Source organism: Hyla sarda, chromosome 1 (assembly GCF_029499605.1).
Source record: "Hyla sarda isolate aHylSar1 chromosome 1, aHylSar1.hap1, whole genome shotgun sequence".
Lineage (NCBI taxonomy): Eukaryota > Metazoa > Chordata > Amphibia > Anura > Hylidae > Hyla > Hyla sarda.
Genome location: NC_079189.1, coordinates 435,645,006 through 435,660,787, shown reverse-complemented (window position 1 = coordinate 435,660,787; position 15,782 = coordinate 435,645,006). Strand labels below are relative to the sequence as shown.

Below are 15,782 nucleotides of genomic sequence, written 5' to 3'. Positions count from 1 at the left end.
GTAAAGTATAGTAAAGGATTTGTTGTAAAAATTTCTACCACTGTGCAATTCAACCACTGTGCGATTTCTACACTGTGCCATGGGGGTTGCTGAAATCTGTGTGCTTACTCCAGAAATAACCCCAAAATAGATCTATACAACAGATTTTCAGTGGAAGAAATGGGAGAAACACGCCACATGTGGATAAACCCTAACAGGCTGTAACTCAGGATTGTTACAAGATAATAAATGTGTCTACAAAGTTACCCAATGTAATCCAAAATACCTTGGGTTCAAGGGGAACATTTGCTTCCAATATTTGTCAGCAGGAGTTGGAAATCTACTTTTGTAATACTACCAGCAAACTACACATTTCTAATGATTCCTTCTTCCAGTTCAGCTTATACTGCTATGTTGTCACTCTCACATTAGTTCATAAAACAGTTCATCAATGACACTTGGATAAGAAGACACAGGACCAGCATCACCGATGGATCACTCACACTGATATGGTCTTTGGTGATTTCTGTATTCAGCATTGGAGGGCTAATAGGATCAACTGTATCTGGCTACCTAACTGGAAGGTTTGGGAAGTAAGTGAATGTGGATATTGCTAAATGTGACTGAAATTAAGCATCTGTCTTGAGAGTCTTCCCCAGAAGTGTATTTAAAGTATTTTACGTAAAATAAGATATGTAATATGAGTTATACCTTTTCAACAGGACAGGTTCTCTTTAATATTTTCTTTTATGATAGGCCAGAATTCCAGAATACTCAATAATTTGACACCCATCAGTTTTCAATATTAGCAGTTGAATGACCACAATATAAAAAACAAAAACTACACAAAGTATATTAGAAAGTCAACTCATTTTTTCTTATGTGATGAAACCGTTTCTATGCCTCTTAGGCTGCATTCACACTTTGTTTTTACATTACGGGTGCCAGATCCGGCTGGGGGAGGGGCAGACCGGGCTCTCCCATACCCCAGCCGGACCAGCGCTGAACTCCATTTACTTTAATGAGCCGACCGGAGTCAAACAGTGACTCCGGTCAGCTCATCGTAACTCTGCTTTGAAATTATGCTTGGAAATACCAGCGCAGCATTGTTTTGAATCCCATTGATGGCATTCGACTGCACCGTTCACACTACAGAATTTCAGCAGTGAAACTTCTGCTACTAGCAGAATCTATAGGGACGGCAATGTCCGCATAGTCCCAGCACCTACAGTTTAAGTCGGCGCCCGACGCCCTTGGATTCTTCGGCCAGAATTTTTCTGGACAGAGGTTCCTCAGAATGAACCCAGCCTTAAATACTATACTTACCTAATAGTGACATAGAAATAATCTAGAGGAGAGAAGTTTACGCATATTATGGTTTATATTTCTACTACAGGAAGAATTGTCAGCTGTGTAATGCAGTGCTGCCCCTGGTCAGTACTGTGCTCATGGGTCTCAGTCAGACCACTGGCTATTTTGAAATGATTGTAGCAGCACGTTTCCTTTCTGGATTTTACTCAGGTTTGTTCTACGTCAAATATTACAGTTCAGATCGCTTTTGTTTATGGGATGATAAAAAGTCTGTGTTCCCACTTAGGTTTGGGAATTAATATTCATGCACAGTTTGTTGGAGAAACTGCTCCCCGAAAACTGCGTGGTTTCATCAATGCAACTGGACCCTTGTTTGTAACTCTTGGCAAACTTTGTGGGCAAATTGTAGGACTCCGGTAAGCAACTTTAGTTTCAAGAGTCAACCGCACGTATCTTAAAATATATACTTTAATATATTATATTAACATATATATATATATATATATATATATATATATATATATATATATAATAGATATAAATGATATATACTATTTATAAAGCATATAGCTGTGACCTTGTGAAATGTTCCTTTACATTAAAGCTACTTTCACACTGGCTTCAGACTCCGCTATTCCGAGCTTCGCCTGCAACTCCATCAGAACGATGGGAGTTTAGCAGAGAAAAAAATAATGCATACACTATTGTAAGAAAACTCAGGCTAGAGGACTCAGAGACAAGATGATTTATTTATAGATCAATATATAGTGACTTTTACACAAACTTAATAGCAGAAGTCACAAGAATTAATGGTTGCTTAACCCCTTAAGGACTCAGACAATTTAATTTTTACGTTTTCATTTTTTCCTCCTCACCTTCTAAAAATCATAACTCTTTTATATTTTCATCCACAGACTAGTATGAGGGCTTGTTTTTTGCGTGACCAGTTTTCCTTTGTAATGACATAACTCATTATATCATAAAATGTATGGCGCAACCAAAAACACTATTTTTGTGGGGAAATTAAAACGAAAAACGCAATTTTGCTAATTTTGAAGGTTTCGTTTTCACGCCGTACAATTTATGGTAAAAATGACATGTGTTCTTTATCCTGAGGGTCAATACGATTAAAATGATACCCATTATTATATACTTTTCTATTATTGTTGCGCTTAAAAAAAAATCACAAACTTTTTAACCAAATTAGTACGTTTATAATCCCTTTATTTTGATGACCTCTAACTTTTTTATTTTTCTGTATAAGCGACGGTATGGGGGCTCATTTTTTGCGCCATGATCTGTACTTTTTTTGATACCACATTTGCATATAAAAAACTTTTAATACATTTTTTATAATTTTTTTTTTAATAAAATGTATTAAAAAAGTAGGAATTTGGACTTTTTTTGTTTTTCGTTCACGCCGTTCATCGTACGGGATCATTAGCATTTTATTTTAATAGTTCGGACATTTACGCACGCGGCGATATCAAATATGTCTATAAAAAAAAATTTACGCTTTTTGGGGGTAAAATAGGAAAAAACGGACGTTTTACTTTTTTATTGGGGAAGGGGATTTTTTTTTACACTTGAATAGTCCCCATCGGGATCAGCCGCGCATGACACGGGCATCGCTCCGATGCCCGCGGTTATTCACAGGACGTAAATGTACGTCCTGGTGCGTTAAGTACCACCGCACCAGGACGTACATTTACGTCCTGCGACCTTAAGGGGTTAAGCCTTTTATAATAGCATGTAAACAGGATAAGGCTGGGTTCACACCACGTTTTTGCAATACAGTTCCTGTATACATTTTCAATTTGAAAACCGTATGGAACCGTATTGAAAACCGTATGCATTGACTCTCCATTGAAAACCGTATTCCAAAAGACACATCCGGTTGTGTCTGTTTTGCATCTTGTACAGTTTTGCCAGTTTTTTTCCCGTACCCAAAACCATAGCCTACCACGGTTTTTGGTCCGGGTGAAAAACTGTATTGAAACATATATGTTTTTTTTTTTTAACATGGGAGTCAATGGGAACCGTACAGAACCGTGTGCGTACTGTTCCATCCGGATTTCACCATATGTTTTTTGACTTTGCACATTTTTTTTTCTTGGAATTTCAATCAAACAAGTGAAACTTTATTCACAATGGAATGAAAAGTAAAAAACGTATACTCTTTTTCTTAAAAAATGGATGCAACAAGACATAATTTTTCAAACCGTATATGGTTTTCAACTGTATATGGATTAAAATTTGTACGCACGTTTTGATAAAGTTTAGTCAGGTTTTGAGGAATCCATTTTTTTAAATCAAAACCTGATATGGAAACTGTATTGCAAAAACGTGGTGTGAACCCAGCCTAACATATGTCATAGTTTCAAGTGAATACTGGTAGCTCATTGGTTATTGTCCACCAATACAGATAACCTTATATGATTGAATCCTTGTTTAGCTCTTGTTTCTATATGAGCATGCTTAATAAGGTGTGTGCAGGATATGGCAGAAAGAGAAAAGAGATATACTGTATCCTTAGCATTAGCCATTACAGATTAAGCAGTTGCACAACATATGAATTCCCATAACAACTATTTTTTTTCTCCACTAAATTACACTAAACTACCGGATGCCTGACGGACCCGATTCAAGTGAATGGGGTCCATCGGGACCCGGCAGTTTCCATTCCAAGAACATGGTATCTCATGGAGGAATTAGTGCATGGTGTGCTTGGAAGTCTATAATATTAACATGTATGAACTCTGTGTGCCACCATACATAGAGCTTCTTACTTAGGATGATAAGGTCTTGTACTTAGGATTGTAGCTGGTCTATATAAATATATGCATGATGGTTTAAGCTTCATCACTTTTCTTTTGATCTCTACACAGAGAGACATTTGGGACAGAATTCCTGTGGCCTCTAATTCTGCTTTGCACTGGAATTACATCTCTTGTTCAGCTGGTTACTCTGCCGTTCTTTCCTGAATCCCCAACCTACCTCTTATTAGTTAAAGGTGATAAGGAAGGTTGTCAGAAAGGTAGGCTATGGACACCCCTGACATATAACAAAAAAGTTTTTGCACTAATAATTTGCGCAAAGTTTTAGACTATATCCATACCTTTATAATTCTTTTATATTGCATATTATATTAATTTCACTTTCATCCTCCACCTAGTATCACACTTTTCTCATGTGGATGTGTTACTCCTCCCTCTGTGCTCTCATTTCCCTGTACACTGATACATAGCCTGTGTGATACCCACTCCCATCCTTCTGCACTTTCTTTTTTTATACAGCACAGCATGTATAAAAAACTCTGCCCCCACACTCTGATCTGCTTTGTTCTGTTATAACCAGGGGTACACATGTTCCGGGGCCACAGGTCCAGTGTCACCTAGTGTGGCCGAACACAAGAGCAAAGACATGCCACTTAGATGAATCTGTATCTGCTTTTAGATTAAAATGTATCTGCTTTTACCATAGCAACCAATCACAGCTTAGCTTCTGTTTTACCAGAGCAATATGAATAATAAAAGCTCAGCTGTGATTGGTTGCTCTGGGCAAAACAGACACGTTTTTGTCTCATACAGATTGGTAAATCTGGGCCAGTAAGCAAACATCACAGTATAAACAAAGAAAACAAGACCCCAAAAGGTCGACCATAAAATTAGGAGCCTGTATGAGAGGGTCTAAGGAGCTCATGGGACAGAGAGAGCATTTTTATTGTTTAATAGGAGAATAGGCCAGGACAATTATTTTACTCTTGACTACTCATGGGTATAAGAAGCCTGCATAATATCTAGAGGTATTTGTAACAAGGTCCTAAACCTTCTAACATCTTTTCCCTCAAGCACTGAAACTGTTGTGGGGAGATAGAGATCACCAGCCAGTCATTGATGAAATGATAAAAGAGCAAAATACTGAAAGAAAAACCATGGGTGTCCTGGAGCTTTTAAGGAATCCCTCCTATCGCTATCAACTCTGTACTATGGTTGGTTTAATCTTCAGTCTCCAGCTAAGCGGTGCTAATGCAGTTGAGTATAATTTGAATCTTTAACAAAGTAATTTTAATGTTTCTGAAAATAGAATACACCAGTATTATGTCTAGTGCAGGAACAGAGGGGGCAGGACACGACAAAGCTATTCAAAGAACAAAAAAATTAAGAACCCCTGGATCAGACATGGATTTACTCTTCTTATGCCAACAATCTAGTGTTGGCTTTTGGCGTATGTTTTTTGTGCCAAAATTTAAGCAAATTGCAAACTGAACAACAGCGTTCATGTATCTCCGGCTTTCCCATAGAGATACATGGAGTGGGCGTGTGCACCACTGCTTTGTGTGGGGGTCAACAGTCACCTTGCAAGAAACAGAGATCAATTCATTCAGGAGGAAAGCGGGGTGTAATGAAGAAAACTGTGTCCCTGTAGCGGAATGTGACCCTCTGCACAGCCAGCTCCCAATTTTTCTGCTTTACAGAAACCCCTAATTCTAACCCCTAACCTCTCATCCTAACCCCTATCCCTAATCCTAACCCCAATCCTAACCCTTACCCTTAACCCTAATCCTAACCCTAATCTTAACCCTCACCCCTAATCCTAACCCCTAATCCTAACCATTAGTCCTAATCCTAACCCTTATCCCCTAATCCTTACCATTATCCCATAATTCTAACCCCTACCCCTAATCCTAAAACCAAACATCTAATCCTAACCCTAATCCCAACCCTTAATCCTAACCCCTAATCCTAACCCATAATCCTAATCCCTAACCCTAATCCTAACACTAATCCCAACCCTAATCCTAACCCCTAATCCTAACCCTAACCCCCAACAGCAATCAGAACTGAGAAGGGTTGAGAGCGCTGAGCTCAGGTCTCGTTCAGCTATGGGTCACAGTTTTTTTCACTTACGGGGCACTGTGCAGATCACACACTTATCCCCTATCCTTTGGAAAGGGGATACATTTGTTACCGCCACAGTACTCCTTTAGTCAAAACGTAACATTTAATAATTTTGTGTAAAAAATAACTTTGACTACCCAAACAGCATAAAGAAAAATGTACACTGTTCTGTGCAACAACTGTGCAGAGTCCAGCAATAAATTAACTGCAGAAATACATCTAAAATGCAAGGTTCAGTTTCAAATCATCTGCAAGTTAATAATATTTAAGGGAACATTGACAAGAGTGAGCATTTTGCCTTGCCTGGGATGCCCTTATAATGTAAAGTGCCAACATTGCAGTAAACGGTATATCAAAGTGCAGATAGTACTCTAAAAGTGCAAAAACAAGATAACCAAGGTGTCTCCGACACTGCATTTCACCCTTCCTGGATCTTCAGGGAGATTAAATGGCGATGTGTGCACATCAATGGTTAGTCAGGCAGTGGCACTGTACCACGTACAGTGATCCCTCAACTTACAATGGCCTCAACATACAATAGTTTCAACATACAATGGTCTTTTCTGGACCATTGTAACTTGAAACCAGACTCGACATACAATGCTACAGAGAGTACAGATCTGTGAAACGTGTCACAACTGGAGGAACTGACCAATCAGAATTGCCATTTTACTGGTAAATCACCTCTATTACTGAAGTACATGTATTGAATTGCTGACTGGTAGCGCCCCCTACAGTACAGGATGGAACTACAAGTTCTGTATTACTCCTTACCTGTGCCAGGGTTAGCTGCTCCTTTGGACACCAAGTAAGGGCGGCTCCATTTGGGGACACTGTGTGTACTATACAGGACCCTGAAGAAGCTCCTGTCCTCTACATAAACCATTGTTACCCAACCAGGGTGCCTCCAGCTGTTGCAAAACTACAACTCCCAGCATGTCCGGACAGCCAACGGCTGTCCGGGCATGCTGGGAGTTGTAGTTTTGCAACAGCTGGAGGCACCCTGGTTGGGAAACACTGACATAGACAGTGATTTACACCTCCCAGCAGCTCTTTCTTACTTTTATATGTAAGGATTTGCTTTATCTTTATCTGTTTAATCCTCACCTTTTCCTATTTTTGGATGACATTTTTGGGGCTTCAAAACCAATTACCAGCTTTCCATAGACTTGTGAACTCAACATACAATGGTTTCAACATACAATGGTCGTCCTGGAACCAATTAATATTGTAACTTGAGGGACCACTTTACAGCTTTTATTGTACAATGCAGATGACTTGAAACTGTATGTCACCTTTTAGATGGATTTCTGCAGTTCATTTATTCATGGACTCTGCACAGTTGTTTGCACAAGAACAATGTACATTTATCTTTATGTTGTTTGAAGAATCAAAGTATTTTTTTTACCCCAAATTATTAAATGTTACGTTTTAAATAAGTATGTCCCAGTTTTCACTCAGTGATTTGTATGAATAAGTGGGGACTTATCCTTATACTTCCTTTTTGTTTTAGTGTATTCCTTGCTAAAATATCTGACATTCTTTCCTTTGACTCAACAGATCTACTTCTACGCCTATGATGTGTTTCTTAATGCTGGCTTCCCAGAGGACCAGATTCCATATGTTTCATTGGGAGTTGGGGCTTTTGAGTTTGTTTCTGCTATGATCTGTGTAAGTTACTATCATGTATTGCTTCTCAAAACTAAAACTGCCAAAAAGTTTGGATTTTTTTGCACAGGCACCCACGCAGTTTACATCATACTTTTGCGCAAAGGGGGGTGATCATCACAGCTCACCAAATGCTAGCAGGTGAAAATAGTATTGGAAATCTCTGCCAGCTGGCAAACATTTCTGAGACTGCCTTCTATGCACCTATCAATGAACTCCTGCACTGGCACAGATGTACTTTAGACCAGCAGGTAAAATGCCAGTCTTGGTAAACCACCCCAACCCCCTATAAGCCAAAGCCAGAAGAGGTTCCAGCAGGACCAAGTTTTTTCTTTCTTAGTTATCTAGTTTTTTATATAAATTTTTTAATCCAATCCTGGTTTTGGATGAAAAAATTGCATTACAACTATAAAGGTGTGTGTTTTTTTTCCATTTTTGTTTTTTTTAAAAGGAAAAATTTTAGCTTGGAAATTTTTTAAAGCATTTTTTCCAGAAATGATTTTGGAATTTATTTATTTGACTACATTGTTTTTGTGGGGTTTCTATGCTATCGCAATAATTGCAGCGGAAAAATGACAAAACGTGCACATTTGATTACACCTTAATACATGTATGTGCATATCGGTTTATATTGTGGGTTACCTTTTGGAAAAAACAAGGGCAGTCAGGTATATTTCAAAGAACAAAGTTTACTGATCTTTTCAGTTACTTACGCCATACAACAATTTGCAGCAATTGCAGTTTTCAATAGAGGCACATGAGCTCCATACAAAGAAAACAATGGAAACTGAGGTTTAAAGTGTGACCTTAAAAAAAACAACTGCATTTTGATGACACACTTTACAAATCCTGGTGGTATTTTTCAGGCTTTCCCATTCACTATTTATCAGCACAGCTACAGTAATTTTAGCACTTTTTTTTTTGTAACTAGGGCGTAGATTGTCTACTAGACATAGTTTTCATTGAAGACTGCGCTCAGCTTCATGCTTTATTTAGAGTAGTGGTGACCACCCCGATGAGAGTCCATTGATTGTAATGATGTCCATAGACAGTGAAGGGGGTAGACATTGCTCAGCAGAGGCGTAACTTGTAGCTCCTGGGCCCTGATGAAAAATCTTCAACAGGGCCCCATGCGCCAATTATAATACTGGTCTCTTATGGGGCAGATGTGCTTTGGGGCCCCCCTGGGCACCAGGGCTCCAATGCAACTGCTACCTCAGCACCTCCTCTAGCTACGCCCCTGTTGCTCAGTTGTCATTGGGTTGTAACCCTCCCTGTTAATAGTTAGGTGAACAGTCTGCAGTATGGCAGAGCACTGTGGTGCAATCCAATCCCAAGACCCTGCTCGCTGACTGAAGAGCACCACAAGAGCCTCGCTGTGAGGTTTTGTAACCACGTCCTCAGCTCAGCTTTTTTAAGATATTCTAAGAAGGTCCTATAGCAGCCAGATCTAACACACTCTGTGCTTTTCTGCACTGTGCTAAATAGCTCTTTACTAGCCTAACCTACCAGCATGGGGGTGCAGAACAGCTACATTACCATTTACCACCCCCAGTGCCTGCAAGGCTCCCATTGGGCCTAGTTTCACCTCCTAAACTGGCACCTCTCTCCAAGAAGTTTAAAATTTGTTCAACTACCAAAATTTAGCTCAGGGGGGCCCTAGCACACCGCACGCCCCAACAGCCAAATTACAAGATAACAATACATTATAAAAAAAAAAATAAAACACACCAGCAATGTGTCAGTCATTATCTCTCCATTTAAAGAAACAGGCAACAAGATATGTGTAGTTAATAAACTGCAAGCAGCAATGTCCACCTTTTACCCTGTCATATGGTTATTAGTTTTTTCATCTAGGCTTCCTGAAAGTGTAGTAGTTACTTATGCCAGTCATAGTAACTGTAGTATCAATGTCTTAGATTTGCTTTCATTTGTTAAAACAAGGTTAAAGGGTCTTCCCGTCTTATAAAGTGATGGTTTATTGCTAGAATATGCACTACACTGGCAACTATATTCTCAGAATTGGTGGTGGTCCCAGGTGGTCAGACCCCCTACTGTTCAGGAAAGCATGCTAGCATAGAACTAATAGTCAAACTAGAACAGTCTGTCTTGTTTATTCTAATTGTATGTTTCCCTATCTAATAGAGTCTCCTGATTGACCACTTTGGAAGAAAAGTTCTACTGTTAGGAGGCTATAGCCTTATGGCTTTGACCCTAGGACTTCTAACTGTGACACTTGCAGTACAGGTAACCACTATTTTACTGGTTACTTTGTGGGATCTGTGTACATTCAGCTATTTAAGGACCTTTTGGAATAATACACAGTGTTATTATTGCTTACCCCTGAAAACAATTGGCAGTGCTGGGAGTACTTCAGGGAATGTTCCTGCTACTTGTGTGACCAGGGAAAACTAGTTATAATCCTCTTCTCACTGTGACCGCTTGTACTATATAGCTGTCCCTTTCAGTGCAGTCTCCTGGGCTCTCTGTACTGAACAATCCCCAAACCTTCTCTATTATTGAGTAATGGCTCTGTGGTGAGGGTGTGATGAGGGCAGATATTGTTACCCTAGGTGCAGATGGCACGAATACAATGGGTTACATTGTATTCATGATGCCAGGGCATGGTTTAACCTCTGCGCCACCCTAAGGTATGGCGCTGGATCCTGGGCTAGGTGCAGGGGCAAATAATAACTCCGATGCCAAGTTATGGAAAAACGGCAGCTTTACTGAGGTAGACATGTGTAATAGTCTTGACAGCTCAGTTAGTTTCAAGAAGGTGACCAATGACTTAAGAGACTCTAGGGCTCGCTGGGACTTCAGATTACGGAATCTCCGGGCAGAAAATTTCTGCCCGGAGATTCCGAGTGCGGCCAGCGCTGACTGAATCAGTCGGCGCTAGGACCGTGCGGACACTACAGTCTCCAATAGACTGCAATGTGTTTCACGAGGATATCTGCCTAAAGAAAGAGCAACGCCATTCTTCAGGTGGAAATTTCCAAGCAGATTTTCCGTTCACAAATTCTGCTCCACAAATTCCGAAGTGTGAATTTGTGAACGGAAACCCATTCACTACACTATACATTTTAGCAAGCGGAATTTCCGCCTACAATTTCAAAGCGGAATTGCAGGCGGAAATTCCGTAGTCTGAACCTAGCTTTATAGTGGATTTGGACAATTTGCTGCAGGCTCACGCTGACTGTATACAGACTGATCTTGACTGACTTGACCCCGTATGTAGCTTACCAGGTTTTGACATTCACCTGTGGGGTAGTGGATTTGTGGATGTGTGGCTGCGTGGTAGGCATTGGGCCTCCTCAGGACACCAGACACTCTCTCAGGACTTGACTTCACTGACCTCAGAACTCGAGAAGAGACTGAACTAACTCCTCCCAGGGCTTATATGGGGGAGACTCTGGAGGGGTCCCATAGGTCACCCTATAAGTCACGTGATCACTAATGATGAGCGGCATATGCCATATTTGAATTCGCGATATTTCGCGAATATGAGGACGAATATTTGTCCCATATTCGTGAAATTCGAATATTCGTGGTGTTTTTTTGAATTGTGAAATTTCGCTATTGCGAATTCGAAATTAATAGCGAAATTTTGCTCGTCTGTGCATGTGCGCTGTAACATCATGCGAGGGACGCTGCTAAGCTCTGACAACTGTGCTTGCAGAACTCTCATTGGCTCACAGACATAAGTAGGGCGGAATTTCCATGAATATTCGCATTGTGAATATTCGTATTGCGAATATTCGCAATGGGAATATTCGCATGCATAAACCTTTCGCCTCACAGTCTCATCCCTGGATCTTTAATGAAATGATACAAGCATTGCATTTATCAGTCGAAGGAGATCCCTACAATGTGCTCAGTTTTTAAAACAGTTTGAAAAAAAGCCGAATATTCGTAATAGCTCATTTTAATCGCGAAATTCGTAAAATATTCGTGAATTCGCGAATATGCGATATTCGCGAGGAATATTCGAATTGCGAATATTCGTGAGCAACACTAGTGATCACTGGTACCTTCCTTCGTTACAACACATGGCAACAGTATTTAAAGGTACATAATAGTATATAGACATTATAATAGATAATGTTAGATATAATCAACCATTTACATTACTTAGATTAAAGAGGGACTCAGGGGACACCGCAACAGAGTCCGTGTGACAGCACAGCAAGGGTACAGGGGTGCAACTCCTATACTGGGCCACCACAGCTCTAGTGTCCATCCAGGACACCAATAGAGGAAGCAGAGGAGAGGAATTGGGGAGCATTCAGTGCAGCCCAGGACGCTGCAATAAACCTGTTTTCTTAGGTCACCTAACACTACATTCCCTTTGGTATTGATTTTAGTTTGCAACTTATTGAACCTTCTAAAGTTTAAACATGAAAAGATTAGTGTTGACCAATACCTGAATTTTTTCTCATAGGAAGCATTCTTCTGGATGCCATATTGCAGTGTTGGCCTCACCTTCACCTTCATTTTTCTTTATGGAGCTGGGCCAGGTGAGTGATTTACATTAAATATGGTAGACATTTGTTGGACTTATTGCAGTAAAAACTGCCCATATCACACAAATAACACTGCCTCCTGTCATCTACAGCTGGTGCAGCAGTATCTACCTGTGTTGAAATCTTTACACAGGCCCCTCGTGTTCCTGCTTTTGTCATATCGGGAGTGTTCAGCTGGGTAGGACTGTATATCCTGGGCATGATATTCCCATATGTTGTGGTAAGTTGGAACTTATAGTAAGTAAGTTGTACCATCCTCTTTTTTTTCTGGTTCATTTGTTAACATAATAAATATAAATTCATAGCATTCTCTTCCCAAATAGATTAAAGGTGCCCATACAAAAAGAGCAAAGTATTATATGTTGAGGGGTGTTCTGATTTGTCATGTTAAATTTCAACACCAGTCCTTTTAATCTTAAAGGGGTATTCCGGCCTTTTACATCTTATCCCCTATCCAAAGGATAGGGGGATCAGATGTCTGATCGCGGGGGTCCCGCCGCTGGGAACCCCTCAATCTTGGTGCAGCCCCCAGCATTATGTGCCGGGCGCTGCCTCCGAGACTGAGATGTGACGTCACAGCCACGCTAGCTCGTAATGTCATATCACGCCCCCTCCATTTATGTCTATGGGAGGCGGCATGGTGTCACATGGGACAAGTCAATATACTGCAGACCCAGGCTTTAACTTTAGCTGTCACCTTTTCCTTCCCAGCAATGCCTTCCAGTACTCAGATACCCCCAGGACTTACAGTAAGGCAGAATAGGGAGAGCAGTGAGCAGTCACACAAGGAATTCATACAACCTTTCATCAACATCAGAAACAATAGTAAAATGACAACTCACCATAAGATGACAGGAACCAGTGGAAGTAGTAATCTTGCAGGATGGCTCAGATAAAGTGCAGACAGCAAGACTTATGAATATGTTTAACTTTCTGGTGCATATGGCAAGCAGTAATATGAGATGACATTTCTCTGATAATAGGAAATGAGCAAACTTCATAATTTTACTTCAGAGATGAATAGGGAAGAAACATGTAACTGAAAATCTAACGATAAGAAAAGCAAGATATCAAAACACTTACATTTTTTAGTAGAAAGAATTAGTCCATAACTGTATTCTTGGAGGTGCATAGAATAGGAGAAAAGCAATTTGCTTAATATTCCACTATATTGACTAAAAGCAATTCTCAAACCTGGAAAATTGATTAGCTCAATGACTCCTGAACAGCCTCTGAACTGAGACCCTTAATGTAAATCATTGTCTTCCATTTATTAGCAAACATCTCTTCAACGCTCTTCATATTTTCTTGGGTTTATATCTTTTAGGAAACTCTTCAGCATTACTGCTTCCTTCTCTTCCTCCTGGTTATCATTATTTCAGGAACTGTAATCTATTTTATCGTTCCTGAAACTAAGGGGAAAAGCATTACAGAAATCACTCAGGAATTCAATAAGCTAAACTTCAGGAGGCAACACAAGGAAGAAAAAACTGCAACCTCTGAAGTTGTACTGTGCAGCAGACTATAGGCACCAAGACACAAGGAAACAAAAGCTAGGAGATTTCCTGGGCATAACACAAAATGCCAATAGAGAAACATGAGAGGGACTCAATAAAATAAACAGCAAGAAAAGAAGAAAAAAGTAAACTGAAAATGAATGACATGATGTAGAGAAGTGGGACAGCGTCAGATGTAGTATACAGGACTGCAATCTACAGTACGTAAACACTGCTTTGAACAATGATGTTATTGTCTCCCTCCGACAGAAGGCTCTTCAAGTGATGTGAGAAGTGCCATACAGCAGTATACACATTCGAGTTGGACAGGGCTGAATGAACCAAAAGGATAAGTTTCATGTTTCTGAATAGTTGTTTATTTTGATATATTAAATTATTAATGTAAAGGGAGAATAGAGAAGATACGGCACTCACCAATGCTGATAAACGAGCCTTCAGGGAGCTTGTCTATTAGCATTGGTGAGTGCCGCATCTTCTCTATTCTCTCTTTACCTTGTTACAGTTTACAGACTACATTGGATTCTGCAAGCTGCATTGATTATCTCAGCTGTGACCCATTGTTATGACATTTCCATATGTGGACAAGTTGTATGTTTTAGTAGCAGTGCCAGCTCCTTGCTTTTTTGTATGTGGCTATTTAAGTGTGTTGTTTTGTGCCAAAGAGATTTGTAGCTCAAAGTCTCTTATGTACTAATTTATAAATAATTTATTGCAATGTACTTTTAGTCTTTTTTACAGCATGTAATACTTCATGGTGGCATGCTGTAGAAGGCTACTTTCAGGCCCTCAAGCCAAGATATTCAGGTCCTGGTGCTTGAGGGGCCAATAGCCCTTCTATAATCCAAAAATAATTTATAATAATAATAATTGAGGGACCCTGAAACAAAAATTGCCTCTCCTCATCAGAAAATTTGGTAGACATCAGCCTAAATGTATCACTTGAATCAGACCGGAATATCACAAACAACCAGTGGCCAGGTGTTTGCTGTTTTAGGAAGAAAATGTCTGTGATTTTTTTTTATCCAGCACAAATAGAGTGTTTATCCAGAGTGTTTTTCTCACTGATCGTGGTGTACCTAGTGTGTTTTGGAGTGGCATGTGCACACTACAGGTATACAATGCATTTATAAAGTCATAAGAGGGTATTTTTAACACTATAAATGTGTATACCAAGCTTTATTACTATAAACGGGTATGCCAATGTATAAATAAAATATATATGTATATATAAGTGTGTTTACTATTAAAGAAAATCCACAGCACTTTTGAATAGGTCAAATGAAAATAAAAGTTCTAAATGGGTCACAAACATATTTTATGAGGTTGAGAACAGTATGGTGTGAAACATTATCACTGGGGAGTACCATATTTTCCGGCGTATAAGATGATTAGGCGTATAAGATGACCCCTAACTTTTACAGTTAAAATAAAGAGTTTGGGATATACTCGCCATATAAGACTACCCCTCTAGGTACTACCCACATTAGGTTTTCAGCATAGTTCCCCCCCCATTAGGTTGGCAGTATAGTTCCCCCACATTAGGTTGGCAGTATAGTTCCCCCACATTAGGTTGGCAGTATAGTTCCCCCACATTAGGTTGGCAGTATAGTTCCCCCACATTAGGTTGGCAGTATAGTTCCCCCACATTAAGTTGGCAGTATAGTTCCCCCCACATTTGGTAGGCAGGGGCTCCCACAGACATACAGCCTTCAGCCATATACAGTGTATGGCTGGAGGCTGTATGTCTGTGTACTGCCCCACTTCAGTGCTCCGACCACCGCTCCGGGGTCATGATCTACTGCTATGGCCTATAGGCCATAGCAGTAGGTCCCGGGACCGGAAGACCAGAGGCCGGAGTGTCAAGGATGGCTTGAGGTGAG

General features: G+C 40.0%; 1 protein-coding gene across 2 annotated transcripts in view; it reads left to right on the top strand.

The window, feature by feature from the left end:
* LOC130282706 (solute carrier family 2, facilitated glucose transporter member 11-like) overlaps positions 1-15,782 on the top strand; it is a 141,629-nt gene that overhangs the window by 1,343 nt on the left and 124,504 nt on the right. Inside the window, exons 3-12 of one of the 2 annotated variants that reach the window (XR_008846498.1) lie at positions 412-572; positions 1,376-1,500; positions 1,577-1,706; positions 4,179-4,327; positions 5,142-5,323; positions 7,752-7,862; positions 10,005-10,106; positions 12,304-12,379; positions 12,478-12,605; positions 13,713-14,102. The gene's annotated coding sequence lies outside the window, so the exon portion shown is untranslated. Of the gene's footprint in view, positions 1-411; positions 573-1,375; positions 1,501-1,576; positions 1,707-4,178; positions 4,328-5,141; positions 5,324-7,751; positions 7,863-10,004; positions 10,107-12,303; positions 12,380-12,477; positions 12,606-13,712; positions 14,103-15,782 lie in introns of those variants that run through there. The other variant, XM_056531252.1, reaches the window with a different exon arrangement.